Below are 16100 nucleotides of genomic sequence, written 5' to 3'. Positions count from 1 at the left end.
CCAGCATATTTCTTGAGACGTTTGGCAGCGTCTATCGCCACTTCATCTTTGCAATAGAGAGGACCATTGGCTCTAAACTCTGGTTTCATCAATCTCATATATTCTTCGCACTTTTGCTTTTGCTTCTGGTTGGCTTCGTTGCAAGCTTCCAGTTGCATGCTCTTCTTCCGAAACACAAGAGCTCTTGAAGCTGTTTAAAGTTCAGACTTCACCACCTTCCATACACCACGACGAGCCATTGTGGAGGAAAAGGAAGTAGAATGCGAACAAAACATTTCCTGTAAGATTATTAATTATAGAAGTGAATCAACAACTAAGGAAGCAATACATTTCCTGTAAAGAATAAACAGAGCTAGTTCAAATACTAGTGGACCTGTAACAACTGATATAGCAAGGAATTATGGGTATCATAGCTCAATCTTGAGTGTTAATATCAAACCTTTTTTGTTACAAAAAGTATATTATCAGCTGTTCCTTGTTAAATTCTCTCTCTCTCTCTCTCTCTCTCTCTCTCTCTCTCAAGTGGAAACTATGCAATCAAGTTGTCAATTCAATAATAGCTTATGTAAGAGTGAGAAAAAGAGATTCATACTGATAATGGTCGGATAAAAGCCTTGACATCTTTAGTATAATGATGAAGACAAGTTCAAAAGTATAAAATGATTGTTGAGCGACAATAATTGGAATAAAGTGCATGTTATGTCATTACAACTCTTTACTTGGTTGGTTGTTTATAGCATTCTAAAATCATAAGAGGTAGGGAAAAAAAAAAATCTTTGGCATCTGTAAATTGTTACAAATTGAAAAATTAATTATATTTATTGGGACGCTAATATGGGATTATTGATTTAAGTGAATGAAGGAAAAGTCCCAAGAAATCAATTGCTGGCGGAGGAAATGAATCAATGGCCTAATCTAGAAGTAGTATTGTAATTCAAATATAATAACGACTTATTTTAGATATGCTTGTTAATGTGCAATGGATAGATGATCATAATTGATTAGCTTTCCATGTTTGTCTTAATTCATGGAATGTTTTTCTTAATTAATTGGCTTTCCATGACCCAACAAAATGGGTCGGGATGCATCACGACCTAACAACATGTGTTGGGAATGCGTCCCGACCCAACAACATGAGGTCGAATGCGTATGACCGAACAACATAGGGTTAATGCAATAGTCGACCCTCTGCATGCAATTACACACGTGTTATTAGTTTTATTTTGGCGAGAGTCACATCAAACTAAAGAGAACTTTGCAGGTATTCTTCTTGAGATATTAGCATGCTTTGTATATACAAGACAATAAAAACAAATTTCATACACTTCTAAATCATCTTTTGCCCATCGGTATTCCGTGATGAGGTGTTTAAATTTGGAACCTGCCCACCTCCTTATGTCCTTACCATTCGTCCTCCGTAGATGATATGTTACCTTTTTTGTCTGTGGAGAAAATGCTTCATTAGAAAGCCACAAAGCATAGCAAAGTAATGAAAAGAAAACATAAAAAGGCAGAGTTACCGTATCTCCAGAGTATCCAGCATATTTCTTGAGACGTTCTCTGGTTTCATCAATCTCATATCTTCTTCGCACTTTTGCTTTTGCTTCTGGTTGGTTTCGTTGCAAGCTTCATGTTGCATGCTCTTCTTCCGAAACACAAGAGCTCTTGAAGCTGTCTAAAGTACAGGCTTCACCACCTTCCATACACCACGATGAGCCATTGTGGAGAAAGAGGAAGTAGAATGCGAACAAAACATTTCCTGTAAGATTATTAATTGTATAAGTTAATCAACAACTAAGGAAGCAATACATTTCCTATAAAGAATAAACAGAGCTAGTTCAAATACTAGTGGACCTGTATCAACTGATATAGCAAGGAATTGTGGGTATCATAGCTCAATCTTGAGTGTTAATATCAAACTTTTTTTGTTACAAAAAGTATATTATCAGCTGTTCCTTGTTAAATTCTCTCTCTCTCTCAATCTCTCTCTCTCTCTCTCTCTCTCTCTCTCTCTCTCTCAAGTGGGAACTATGCAATCAAGTTGTCAATTCAATAATAGCTTATGTAAGAGTGAGAAAAAGAGATTCATACTGATAATGGTCGGATAAAAGCCTTGACATCTTTAGTATAATGATGAAGACAAGTTCAAAAGTATAAAATGATTGTTGAGCGACAATAATTGGAATAAAATGTATGTTATGTCATTACAACTCTTTGCTTGGTTGGTTGTTTATAGCCTTATAAAATCATAAGAGGGAGGGAAAAAAAAATCTTTGACATCTGTAAATTGTTACAAATTGGAAAATTAATTATATTTATTGGGACGCTAATATGGGATTATTGATTTAAGTGAATGAAGGAAAAATCCCAAGAAATCAACTGCTGGCGGAGGAAATGAATCAATGGTCTAATCTAGAGGTAGTATTGTAATTCAAATATAATAACGACTTATTTTAGATATGCTTGTTAATGTTCAATGGATAGATGATCATAATTGATTGGCTTTCCATGTTTGTCTTAATTGATTGGCTTTCCATGACCCAACAAAATGGGTCGGGATGCATCACGACCCAGCAACATGTGTTGGGAATGCGTCCCGACCCAACAACATGAGGTCGAATGCGTATGACCGAATAACATAGGGTTAATGCAATAGTCGACCCTTTGCATGCAATTACACACGTTTTATTAGTTTTATTTTGGCGAGAGTCACATCAAACTAAAGAGAACTTTGCAGGTATTTTTCTTGAGATATTAGCATGCTTTGTATATACAAGACAATAAAAACAAATTTCATACACTTCTAAATCATCTTTTGCCCATCGGTATTCCGGAATGACGTGCTTAAATTCGGAACGACGTTTTTAACCGAATGGCATTTTCTTGTTGGTTCTTTTGCATTTTATTTGGGCCTCTGGCATTTTCGCTTTGTTAGTGAGCTTAGTTGGTTGGGTCTCACTTTTGGGTGCATTGTTATGCCATTTTGTGGGTTTTTAATGAAATCCACTTTCGAAAAAAAAAAAAAAAAAAAAACTTCTTAATTCACTGTACTTAAATTGCCAATAGGAATGAATTGTTATTTCCAGTGTCTCTCTTCCTTCTTTATTTTCAGCCTTCATCCCCTCCCATTCTGGACATTGTCATATGTGTAAAATTGAAATTTTGGATTGAATTTGTTTGGGTTGTAGAAATATGGAAATAGAGGAAGTAAAGAATGAATAAGATGTTTAACAAAAAAGAAAAAATAGGAATGAAGAAGATGAAAACGTTTGAGAGGCAACCCACAACAACCAATCTTCCGGTTTTTAAAAATAATTTTATTAGTTTTTCTTCTCAACTTATTCTAGACCATTAGATTAAAATATTAAAATTCATCCCTTCAAAGTTTGATGTATTGATATTTCAAAGTATATTAGAATTTTCATGTTGCAAGTACTAGTGACAAGCCAAGAGATTCAATTACATCACCTCACATCATTGAAACCTTATGTTCCAGAGATTCTTAGATTCTGAGATTCATAACATCAGCCATTGAATTCCATGCCAATGTAGAGAGATACAAGTTACAACAAATTGATGAATATGCTAACAATTTCTTTTCCGCTTTAGTTATTGGTCTTTTTTTCTTTTTGCTTTTTTTTGAATTAGTTATTAGTCCATTCATCGTGATTCAAACCAATATATAACCTTTAAACAAATACAATTTGCTATAGTAGACATGTGATGAGGCCTAGTTTAAGTATCAACTTTTTTGTTTTTTCGGTCAAAGTTTAATTCTCAACTCAACCACCCTTACTATTAATACTACTTACTCACTCACTCTCTCTCTCGATTCTCACTCCCACTCCCACCACCATTTCGCATTCTTCTCTCTCTTCTTTCACAATGGTGCGAGAGTATTTGTATGGAAGGTGTTGAGGTCTGTATTGACGACAACTTCGAGAGTGCTTGTGTTTCGAAAAAAGAGCATGTAATGGGAAGCTTGCAAAGGATCCAACATGAACCAAAAGGCAAAGTGGGAACAAGATATGAACTGAAGTGGCGGTAGACGCTGCCAAATGTGTCAAGAAATATACCGGATACTCTGGAGATACGGTAACTTTTCTTGTTTTATATTTTCTTTTCATTGCTTTGCTCTGTTTTGTGGCTTTCTAATGAAGCATTTTCTCCACAAACAAAAAAGGTAACATATCATCCACAGAGGACGGATGAGGACATAAGGATGTGGGCATAACCTGAATTTAAAGACGCCATCCCGGAATACCGATGGGCAAGATTCAATTTAGAAGGATATGAATTTTTTTTTATTGTCTTGTATATATAAAAGCATGCTAATATCTCAAGATAAATACCTGCAAAGTTCTCTTTAGTTTGCTGTGACTCTCGCCAAAATAAAACTAATAACACAACTTCATCAGTTTGACATAAAACAATTTAGTAAAGTTGTACTTAAACAATTACTCTTCATTTAATAAATTAAGTTGACCCCTGTGATGAGCCAAAATATGTACCTATAATTCAATTTTTACTTATGAGTATTAGAAAGTTACTTAAATGACACAATTGTTGTTTTATTACAGTTCTAGAAAAAGCACTTCAAACGCCGTTGATGGTGATCGCGGTGGTGAGGGAAGCAAGATGAGTCGCTCACAATCCGAGCGCTTCGACTCCAGTGGGCATCGTTGGTGGAGTCGTGGGCATGGCAACAACTAAGTCAACAGTATTTTCCATGCTGCGTGTGTATGCACTCCAGCATTAAACGGGGCTACGTGGTTGGAGCTTGGAGTTGGGTGGGCACCCATAGAAGAATTACATTTTTAAGTTGTAGGTTATTTATTTAAGCTTTGATTTTGTAATTTTTGGCAATTGTTGGGGGTAGACGGCATTAAACGGGGCTACGTGGTTGGAGCTTGGAGTTGGGTGGGCACCCATAGAAGAATACATTTTTAAGTTTTAGGTTATTTATTTAAGCTTTGAATTTGTAATTTTTGGCATTTGTGGTACTCTTTCCTAGTCCGGAGTTTCTCCGGAAAGGTTTTAACGAGGCCACATACCAAAAAAGAAGGAAGTCATTGTAAATTTTAAAGCATGCAAGAGATTATGAAGTAGTGTAATCGAACAAATTGAGTTGACATCATTACATTTTTGCAATCATAACATTTTCCTTCTGCCAATGGGAAAATGGAAGCTAAAATTTTCAAGAATGATGAATATGAGAAGAATAGAATAAAAATAAAAATTTATTGGCAAAATTTGTTTGTTTTACCTGCAAGAATACACTCTAACTCCACCACAAAGACCCAAGGGGCAATCAAATTTATTGGAGTAAAAGGAGCCAAAGAACTAATGGATTACACAGCCACTAACATAAAATAAAAATTGGCAACTCTCCGAAACATAAAATAAACCCTAAACCCCAAGACAAACATGGTTGAAAGTTGATCCCTTATAACTTTCGATAACCTAAAAATGGCTGCTTTTTCTTTATATACAAGTTCGAATGTCTCAACGTGAGTTTGGATGCGCATTAATTCAATGCAGGTTTGGATGTGCACGACCCAATAAAATGGGTCGAGATGCGTCACGACCCAACAACATGTGTTGGGAATCCATTACAACCCAACAACATGAGGTCGGATGCGTATGACCGAACAACATAGGGTCAGAGGCGTCACGACCTACGGGATTAGAGGAACATCATCTAATGTGAGATTAACTTAATGCGAAACTTTTAACAGTCCATTCAGTTGCGCATACTTTCATGACCACATTAATTGCGGAACAAGACAAACATGATTGAGGCTTGATCTTGTATAACTTTCAAAAACCCAACTTACTCCATTGGGTTGAGTTTTCATCAGTTGCCTCACAAAAAGACACTACAATAAGATTGATAAATTTAAGTTTAACCTTTTTGTTCTTGTTTTTCTTCTTTAATCTTCCATGTACAACGAACCAATGTGGAGGAAAAGGGACAAGAATACGAAATGGTGGGAGTGGGTGTGAGAATGGAGATCAATTTGCTTTTTGATTTTGAATAAAAAAGCATCACTAATAGGATAAAAAAAATAAATGAGATGGTAAAATGGTAGAGATAGAGTGAGTAGGGTGGTTAACTAATTGATTCCACCTTAAACCCAATGTACAGTAAGGTTTTTCCTCAGAATCAGGACTTTTGGATCGAAATTGGGTTTTAATCAATTAATCATAAAACACAAATTAATAATGTTTATGTTGGTTGAATGAAAGGTAAAAGATGTTAGATTTGAACGTGCCTAGATGTTTGACCTTTTTTCGAAGCACAAATGCTCTCGAAGTTGTCGTCAGTACCTTTTTTCACCTGCCTTACAACACTTCCATCATATCTACTACCACTACTTCCATAATTAGAAATGCTATGTCTTCCACTATATTTATCGGCCTACTTGTATTCCTCAATGGGATGAAAGTTTGTTTCTCTTGTCACCTCTATCACCTCGAACCTTCCGGATCGGTTTGGATGAAAGGTTATGTCCTCGCCTTTCCAATTGGTTTGGGCCATGATGTATTCAGCGTATTCTATGGCAGTTTTATCTATGCAGTAGAGAGGCTCTTTGCCCTTGAAATATTCTCCAATCGTTTTGATGTCACTTTTGAGCTTCTCAACTTGCTTCGGGTTCTTTTTGGACTTCTCTTGCTTCTTCACTTTCTTTTTCTGATTCGAAGAGATTTGGCAGCCAACTCAAGCACTGACTTGAGTACTTTTTTCAATCGGCCCATTTTGGAATTCAATTGGCATAAGTCTTCGGGAGTGGAAGTGAAAACCTAACAAATGATATATGAAAAGAATGCACGAAGTAGTGAAGTAGTGAAGCAGTGAAGCTATATGAAAAAAGCATCACTAGTAGGATAAAAAAATAAATGAGATGGTAAAAGGATAGAGATAGAGTGAGTAGGGTAGTTAACAAATTGATTCCACCTTAAACCTAATGTGCAGTAAGGTTTTGCCTCAGAATCAGGACTTTTGGATCGGAATTGGGTTTTAGTCAATTAATCATAAAGCACAAATTAATAATGTTTATGTTGGTTTAATTAAGGGAAAAAGATGTTGGATTTGAACGTGCCTAGTTGTTTGACCTTTTTTCGAAGCACAAATGCTCTCGAAGTTGTCGTCAGTACCTTTTTTCACCTGTCTTACAGCACTTCCATCATATCTACTACCACTACTTCCATCATTAGAAATGCTATGTCTTCCACTATATTCATCGGCCCACTTGTATTCCTCAATGGAATTAAAGTTTGCTTCTCTTGTCACCTCTATCACCTCGAACCTTCCGGAGCTGTTTGGATGAAAGGTTATGTCCTCGCCTTTCCAATTGGTTTGGGTCCTGATGTATCCAGCGTATTCTATGGCAGTTTTATCTATCCAGTAGAGAGGCTCTTTGCCCTTGAAATATTCTCCAATCGTTTTGATGTCACTTTTGAGCTTCTCAACTTGCTTCGGGTTCTTTTTGGACTTCTCCTGCTTCTTCACTTTTTTTTTCTGATTCGAAGAGATTTAGCAGCCATCTCAAGCACTGACTTGAGTACTTTTTTCAATCGGCCCATTTTGGAATTCAATTGGCATAAGTCTTTGGGAGCGGAAGTGAAAACTTAACAAATGATATATGAAAAGAATGCAAGAAGTAGTGAAGCAGTGAAGCTATATGAAAAAAGCATCACTAGTAGGATAAAAAAATAAATGAGATGGTAAAAGGGTAGAGATAGAGTGAGTAGGGTGGTTAACTAATTGATTCCACCTTAAACCCAATGTACAGTAAGGTTTTGCCTCAGAATCAGGACTTTTGGATCGGAATTGGGTTTTAGTCAATTAATCATAAAGCACAAATTAATAATGTTTATGTTGGTTTAATGAAGGGTAAAAGATGTTGGATTTGAACGTGCCTAGTTGCTTGACCCTTTTTCGAAGCACAAATGCTCTCGAAGTTGTCGTCAGTACCTTTTTTCACCTGCCTTACAGCACTTCCATCATATCTACTACCACTACTTCCATAATTAGAAATGCTATGTCTTCCACTATATTTATCGGCCCACTTGTATTCCTCAATGGAATTAAAGTTTGCTTCTCTTGTCACCTCTATCACCTCGAACCTTTTGAAGCTGTTTGGATGAAAGGTTATGTCCTCGCCTTTCCAATTGGTTTGGGTCCTGATGTATCCAGCGTATTCTATGGTAGTTTTATCTATGCAGTAGAGAGTCTCTTTGCCCTTGAAATATTCTCCAATCGTTTTGATGTCACTTTTGAGCTTCTCAACTTGCTTCGGGTTCTTTTTGGACTTCTCCTGCTTCTTCACTTTTTTTCTGATTCGAAGAGATTTAGCAGCCATCTCAAGCACTGACTTGAGTACTTTTTTCAATCGGCCCATTTTGGAATTCAATGGGCATAAGTCTTTGGGAGCGGAAGTGAAAACCTAACAAATGATATATGAAAAGAATGCAAGAAATAGTGAAGCAGTGAAGCTATATGAAAAAAGCATCACTAGTAGGATAAAAAAATAAATGAGATGGTAAAATGGTAGAGATAGAGTGAGTAGGGTGGTTAACTAATTGATTCCACCTTAAACCCAATGTACAGTAAGGTTTTGCCTCAGAATCAGGACTTTTGGATCGGAATTGGATTTTAGTCAATTAATCATAAAGCACAAATTAATAATGTTTATGTTGGTTTAATGAAGGGTAAAAGATGTTGGATTTGAACGTGCCTAGTTGTTTGACCTTTTTTCGAAGCACAAATGCTCTCGAAGTTGTCGTCAGTACCTTTTTTCACCTGCCTTACAGCACTTCCATCATATCTACTACCACTACTTCTATAATTAGAAATGCTATGTCTTCCACTATATTCATCGGCCCACTTGTATTCCTCATAGGGATTAAAGTTTGCTTATGTTGTCACCTCTATCACCTCGAACCTTCCGGAGCTGTTTGGATGAAAGGTTATGTTCTCGCCTTTCCAATTGGTTTGGGTCCTGATGTATCCAACGTATTCTATGGCAGTTTTATCTATGCAGTAGAGAGGCTCTTTGCCCTTGAAATCTTCTCCAATCGTTTTGATGTCACTTTTGAGCTTCTCAACTTGCTTCGGCTTCTTTTTGGACTTCTCCTGCTTCTTCACTTTTTTTCTTATTCGAAGAGATTTGGCAGCCATCTCAAGCACTGACTTGAGTACTTTTTTCAATCGGCCCATTTTGGAATTCAATGGGCATAAGTCTTTGGGAGCGGAAATGGAAACCTAACAAATGATATATGAAAAGAATGCAAGAAGTAGTGAAGCAGTGAAGCAGTGAAGCAGTGAAACTATATGAAGCCGATGGGATTTGGTTTGTGTAGTATGACTACTTTAATTCAATGGGTAGTTGATAGAGGAAGAGGTAAGAAGTTCAAGAAACCTAACAAATTATAAATGCGCAGAAAAGAAGGCAAGAAGTAGTGAAGCAGTGAAGCTCGTTTGTGTAGTAGGACTACTTGAATTCAATAGCAGAAGTATTTGGGAGAGGAAAAAGTAAGAAATGCAAGAAACCTAACAATCAAAAGAAAAAAACCTATCTCCTTCTTTCACTTCCTTCTTCAACATTTTTTCTGTTTGAACTAGTGCATTTGGACCTCGTGATATTGTTCATTGAAATCAATAATTGTTTTTGGACCCTTGAAGATTGAAACCGTGATTCGATTTACATCATTTTGTATAATTTTTGGGTACAATCCCTTTGGAGCTGTGGGAGCAATTCTAAAAACCCTAAAAAAATACCCGAAGCTCTCCCTAGCCGACGGCAACACCCTTGCCGCTGACCTCTCCACTCTCCCCTCTTCATATTTTCTCCATACGGCTCCGGCCACCCAGTTCTCACCCTAGAGAAATTTCCATACCATTTTTAGCTATTGTCTCACCTAGATTCACGAACTAACTTAGGCATCGGAGAGCCTTTGGCCAATAACCCCCCACCAATATTTTTTACAGGAATCGGGGAAGAGAGAGAAGGAAGATCAAAGGTTGAAGAATCACAAAACAAATATTCTCCCGTGAGGATTTTTGCACAAACAGGAGCTATGTGGAAATGAAGAACAGTGTAAAGAGGGGTATACATATATAATTGAAAACAATATGGTAAATGTGGCTTAACTTGTTCCTTATGATCTCACACCAACACCTCCTCCTAATACTTTATCCACCCTAATCCAATGACTATATGAGATTCTTGAAATAATATGTGATTTGGTCTCTCTCATAACCATCGCCCAGAGCCCCATCTTGTGCCCCATACACCCCATCCAGGGCTGTCAATGAGTCGTGTCGTGTCGGGTTCGTGTCGTGTCAAGATTATATACGTGACATGAATGATCAACCTAAACCCGACCCATTTAATAAGCTTGTCATGCACGGATTGACCCGCTAAGTGGTAGCAACTAAAAGATATTAAAAATGAAGAAAAATGAAGAATAAATAAACGGGTTAGTGGGTTGGCGGGTTACACGGGTATTTGTTGGGTTCTTTTTTACACATGATTTATCATGTTATTCACCTATTATTTTGAGTTAGTTCTTGACATTTTCTAGCTTTTTTACTTCTTTTTTGTGTTTTCGTAGACTTTACCTTGGTTAGAATGAAAATGAGCTAAAAATGCATTATTGGTTATAAATTTTGTTTTGTTCATTTTCATAGGTCAACTTCTTGGCCTTGAATCAACATGCTCCAATGCTCGGATGAGGTAAAGATCTTCATAAAACTTGTTCCAATGGATGTTGACTAAAACATATCCGAATTTGAGCTCCATTGAACAAGTATAGCCTATCCAATCGATCCAACATTTATCCTAACCTTGAAATTGTGGTTTGGACCACATTTACCTCCATTGGATGCCACCCTTCATTTTCTACTTGTTACCACACCAATTGGTAACAATATTTCACTTAGATAATTTGGAATCTCTCTCAATATATTGAAAGTAAAAAAAAATAATGAAAGTGAAGACAAGTGGAGAGAAGAGTCAAAGAACTTTGGGTGAAAATGAAGGATCCAATGGAGTAATGAGCGGAAAGAGGAGAGAGAGGGGAACAAAGGGAATCAGCCACATTTGGAACGTATTAATTGAATTTTGCAGAGAGTGAGAGCAGGTTTTGGGAGCAAGATAGCTAGAGGAGGAAGACAAAGGCAACCAAGCAAGAAGTGGAAGAGATTTCCACCATTGAAGACCTTGAGCTTCCACTTTCACAAAATCTGTAAACTCTTTCTAGTTTTGTTTTGAATTTGTGTTTTAAATAAGTATGAGCAACTAAACTCCATAGTTAGGGCTTAGGTTGAAGCCCTAAACATGAATACCTTATTGTTTTGATGCTTGAGTGTATGAATTTATAGATATTGTTGATGATTTCCCATTCACCAAAATAATCTATCCTTGATGTATGTTTTTCTTTGATTGATCACCTTTGAAAGCATGCTTCTTGAGGTTGTTGGGATTATGTGTACCTTCATGTTTTCCTAAACAATAAATGGATGAAGTAAGAATTATCCATGTGAATTGGTTTCTTGAATGCCTAATGTAAACATCATACTATTAGGGTTCTTGTGGTGTTCATATTCTCTTTGAACTTAATGAGTTTTTCTTGTAATTGAATCGAAGTACTAAGCACACCTAGATTTGGTTATAGGGAAGGCACAAGTATTGTAGCACTAGCCCTGCACTCTACTTATATTAGAGAGAATCATGCATCTTGAGCCACTAAACCGGTCTTGATTGCGAACATCTTCATCAACACATTTAGAGTTCATCACTTGAGTGTCCATGACCATGGGTAGAATTGTTTAGGTTGGATTCCGAAACCTTAGTGTTTGTTACATATTAATCTCACATTTTGATTTTCATCTCTGCTATCTTGTTAAATTTTGAGTTCATTTACATTCAAGCATTAGACATAGGTGACTCAAACCAAATCAAACCACCCCCCCCCCCCCTCCCAATTTGTGTGTGTTTGTGTTGTCTGAAACATTGTGTCTCTTCTTCACTGTTTTTTGTTTGTTTTAGTATTTATTTTTTACGTTTGGTCCATGTTGTGTTCTTCCATTTTCTATGCTGAATCCAACCGTATAAATAACTTGAAATTTGGACAAACGGTTAGAAAGTTATAGGTCAAAAACTGGAAAAACAGAGAAACGAATCTGCCTAAAAACGACCAGTCACCAGTTTGAACGACCGGTCGCTTTTTATTTTTCACTATTTTTGGAATTTGATTCACACAAAGTTCTTTTTTTTTCTGTGCTGAATCCAACCGTAGAAAATTCGTGAAATTTGGACAAACGGTTAGAAAGTTATAGGCCAAACACTGCACAGAGGTCGAAACGTGAATTTTTGTATTTTTCTTTGGTTTCTTGTTTTGTTTCCTTTCTTTTACCGTTCTTTACTCGTGTTTTTAGTTTCCATTTTGCATTTGTGCATTTGTGGTGTGTTAAATAAGTGTTCTTTACGTACTCAAATTAGAACTTGTAGGAAGCCGACAGTTCTTCGTGGAATCGACCCCGTACTTACATAATCTATACCTCAATAGATTCGTGCACTTGCGGGTATTTTTAATTGGTTGTTTGCAAATTAATTTGTGTCAGTTATTAATAAAACAGTATTTTAGCGGGTTGGCGGGTTACATAGGTATTTTAGTTGGTTGGCGGGTTACATAGGTATTTTAGTTGGTTAGCGGGTTGACCTGCCATGACCCGTTTTGTTAAATGGGTTATATAGGTATTTTTGCGGGTTGGCAGGTTGACCCGAAACTCACCTGTTTATTAAACGGGTCATGGGGAGTTGACCCAAAAATGACCCGAATTTTATTCGTGTGGGTTGAACCCTCTAAATTCTCGTGCGAGTTTCAAGTCGTGTAAAGGGTCGTATGGGGTCTATCAAGGTGGATGTGGGTAGGGGATGGGGGTTGGGATTGGAGTGTCAAAAATCTTAGTTACTCCGACAATATAGCATGTGCTACTCATATGACTAAATTTAACAAAAAATATGACGGTAACATGTGTTGCTCAAAATATATGCATATTAAAAAGCCCTATTAGAAAAGGAAAAAAAAACATAATTGATGAATGAATTTTGTGTCTTTTTCTTGTAAAGAGAGCAGTGGTAGCAGTATATTGTTGTCACAATATGAAAACGAACTAACCCTAATCACTTACCATTTCCATAGATAAATCATAACAATAAGGAGTATTTATCAACCTTTTTTTCCCCATTATCATATAGATGTAATGTATTTTGAAATGACTATTTAACCCTTTTGAATTTTTATAAATGATTAGGTATAAATAAAAAAAATCATCTTCTTCTTAGTATGGGAGTGTTTCGATAATGTTGAAATAATTGAAAGAAAATAATATTCAAGGATAAACTTAAATACAAATGAAGAACATAGGATACTTAACCAAAACAAAATAATAAAAATTTGAAAAAAATAAAGCAAAAAAGGTGAATGCGTGGAGCCGGTAAAATTATATTTTGGAGATACAAAGCTAAAAGGTGAAGAAAATAAAACAACTTTGATAAACCAAAACATTAGCGCTCAATTTCAAGATGATTATTTGTTTTGTTTATAGTTTATACCCAGAGGAGAAGAACAAACTAGTTTCGTGTCTCTGAATTCGAAACTCAGAGACACGAACTTATTATTGTCAAACATCTCGGTAGTAAAGTGGGGATTGACGGAAATAAGGTGTGATAAGGGGAGGTGGGAAATTTGATAGAGATTGACGGAAATGGCGGTGGACTTCTACTCTCTCATATATATATATATATATATATATATGAGCCCGATTTACACATGTGTGAGTAAATTGGAATTTTTGTAAGTATTATTATGTTGTACCTAGGATACCAGATCAGATACAATACAAACGCCCTATTTAAAAATAATAAAAACCTTTTGAGCTGTGCGTAGGGTTCAGTTGATATTAAATTCCCAACTCAACTTTTGGTTTCTTCTTGTCACAAATGCATGGTACACACCCCCATCAATCTCAACTTCAAGCATTGTGGGATGCATTTCGAAAGCCCCACACATGCCATCATGTAGGCGCTTTAAAGTTGGACAGCTAAATTTTACCAACGATCGATATGCATTACAATCGTGAAATTAAAATTTCTGGGATAATCGGCCTTTAAATGTGGCATGTTGCAACCAATTACCCAAGGTCAATTGTGGGGATTTTAAAAGTTTTACTTTTAAGGCTTTCTGCCTTAAAATATATAGAAGATAGATTATTATAATAAATAGGATATTTCATCAAATTACCCTATGAACTTGAACATAATTATTAATTTACCTCTTGACTCTTTTTTAATAGAAAATTAAGGACTCGAACTAACTTTTATTCTCAAAGTTCTCCATGCCGTCTAAATCATCAACATTTCATCCAATTTGCCGTTAAATATGAGGATAATTGGTAATTTCATATGTTAAAAATAATTAAATACTACCAACAGGAGTTGGTCCAAGTGGAAGGGGCTTGGATCCTTTAAACAAGAGGTCCTGGGTTCGATCCCAGGCGCTTGCGAATAGAGCAGACTTTGTTGGGAGAGGTCCCCGCTTTGCGCCCGACAGTACCTCGAGGGTTAGTCCCCGCAATCGCGCGGGGTATACCTTGGTTTTCACCAAAAAAAAAAAATAATTAAATACTTTACAATAAAATAATATGACCTAAAAAATGAAGAAAAAACAAATTATTTTATAAACATAGGGGTGAGACCCACCCACCCCCTCCACCTCTGCCTCTCCCTTCTGCCCTCTCTCTCTCTCTCTCTCTCTCTCTCTCTGTGACCCAAGACACATTTGTGCCTCCTCAGCCATATCCACCCTCGTTAGCTCGTCGAACCCACCAACCCTGCAACCCATCAGTACAATTTTCATGGGTCTGTGCAAGAGAGAAGGGTTTGAGGACGAGGCTCTAGGTTTCAAACAACCCAGATTTGAAGTGGGGCGTGGAGGTTGATTGGAGATCAAGAGAGAGGGTGGCGATGGTGGACATTGGGTTGCGATGCTTGTAGGGTTTGTTTCCAGGGCAGGGAATGAGATTGTCACTACCTGCTAGGATTTCAATTGAGAATTTGGGTGATGCTTTGTTTTATTGGTTGTTGTTGAAGCATCAGAGGATTTGGGTAGAGATAGAAGGTCCAACAAAAAGGATTGAACATGTTTGCAAAGAGAGAGAGCATTGGAATGGCTGAGCTGGGGATGGGGAGTTATTGTTCTGGGTCGATGAGATAGAGGTTGGCTGTGGTGATTGGGTGTGTAGAGTAAAAAACATTTAGGGGGAAGATAGAGAGAGTGTGGTGGTTGTGGGAGGGTAGCCTGCTGAGAGGTGAGGCGGTGGTGGGGAAGAGGTTGGTCTTGGGTCTGGGGTTGGGTTGCCAAAGGGGATTCGGCGACGGTGGGGATATGGATGGTCTTGGGTCTTGGGGTGGGTTTCGAAAGGGGAGACAGCTACGGCTGTGGGGAGTTTTTTTTTTTTTTTCTCATTTCTTTAATTTTTTTCCAATGATTTAATGACAGCATGAAATGTTGATGATTTAGACGGCAGAGGGAACATTGAGAATAAAAGTTAGTTCGAGACCTTAATTTTCTTTAAAAAGAAGGTCATGGGATAAATTAATAATTAGGTACAAGTGCAATGGATAATTTGATGAAATACCCTAATGAATGAAAATTGAGGTTATTAACTAGCAAAATTCTTATTAAAAAAGAAAAGGTTTGACTAGTGATTTGTTCCTTGAACTTGTACCTAAGTTTCGTTTTATCTCCTATCTTTTTTTTAAAAGAAAATTAAGGACAAGAACTAATTTTTTTCACCAATTTGCCCCCGGACGTCAAAATCTGCCACTGCCTATCCATTCTACCTTCAAGTTGGTGTTTTGGTAGAGACGTGAAATGACAAAAGTAACCTCCAACTTGACAGCAGGATGGATGTGAAGTGGCAAATTGGTGAAAAAAATTAATTCGGGTCCTTAATTTTCTTAAAAAAGATATAAGGGGTAAATTGAAATTTAAGTACAAATTTATGGGGCAAATCACCAATTAACCCT

The sequence above is a fragment of the Prunus avium genome, chromosome 4, assembly GCF_965620075.1.
Source record: "Prunus avium chromosome 4, drPruAviu1.hap1.1, whole genome shotgun sequence".
Classification (NCBI taxonomy): Eukaryota; Viridiplantae; Streptophyta; class Magnoliopsida; order Rosales; family Rosaceae; genus Prunus; species Prunus avium.
Note: the sequence above shows the minus strand (reverse complement) of the source record.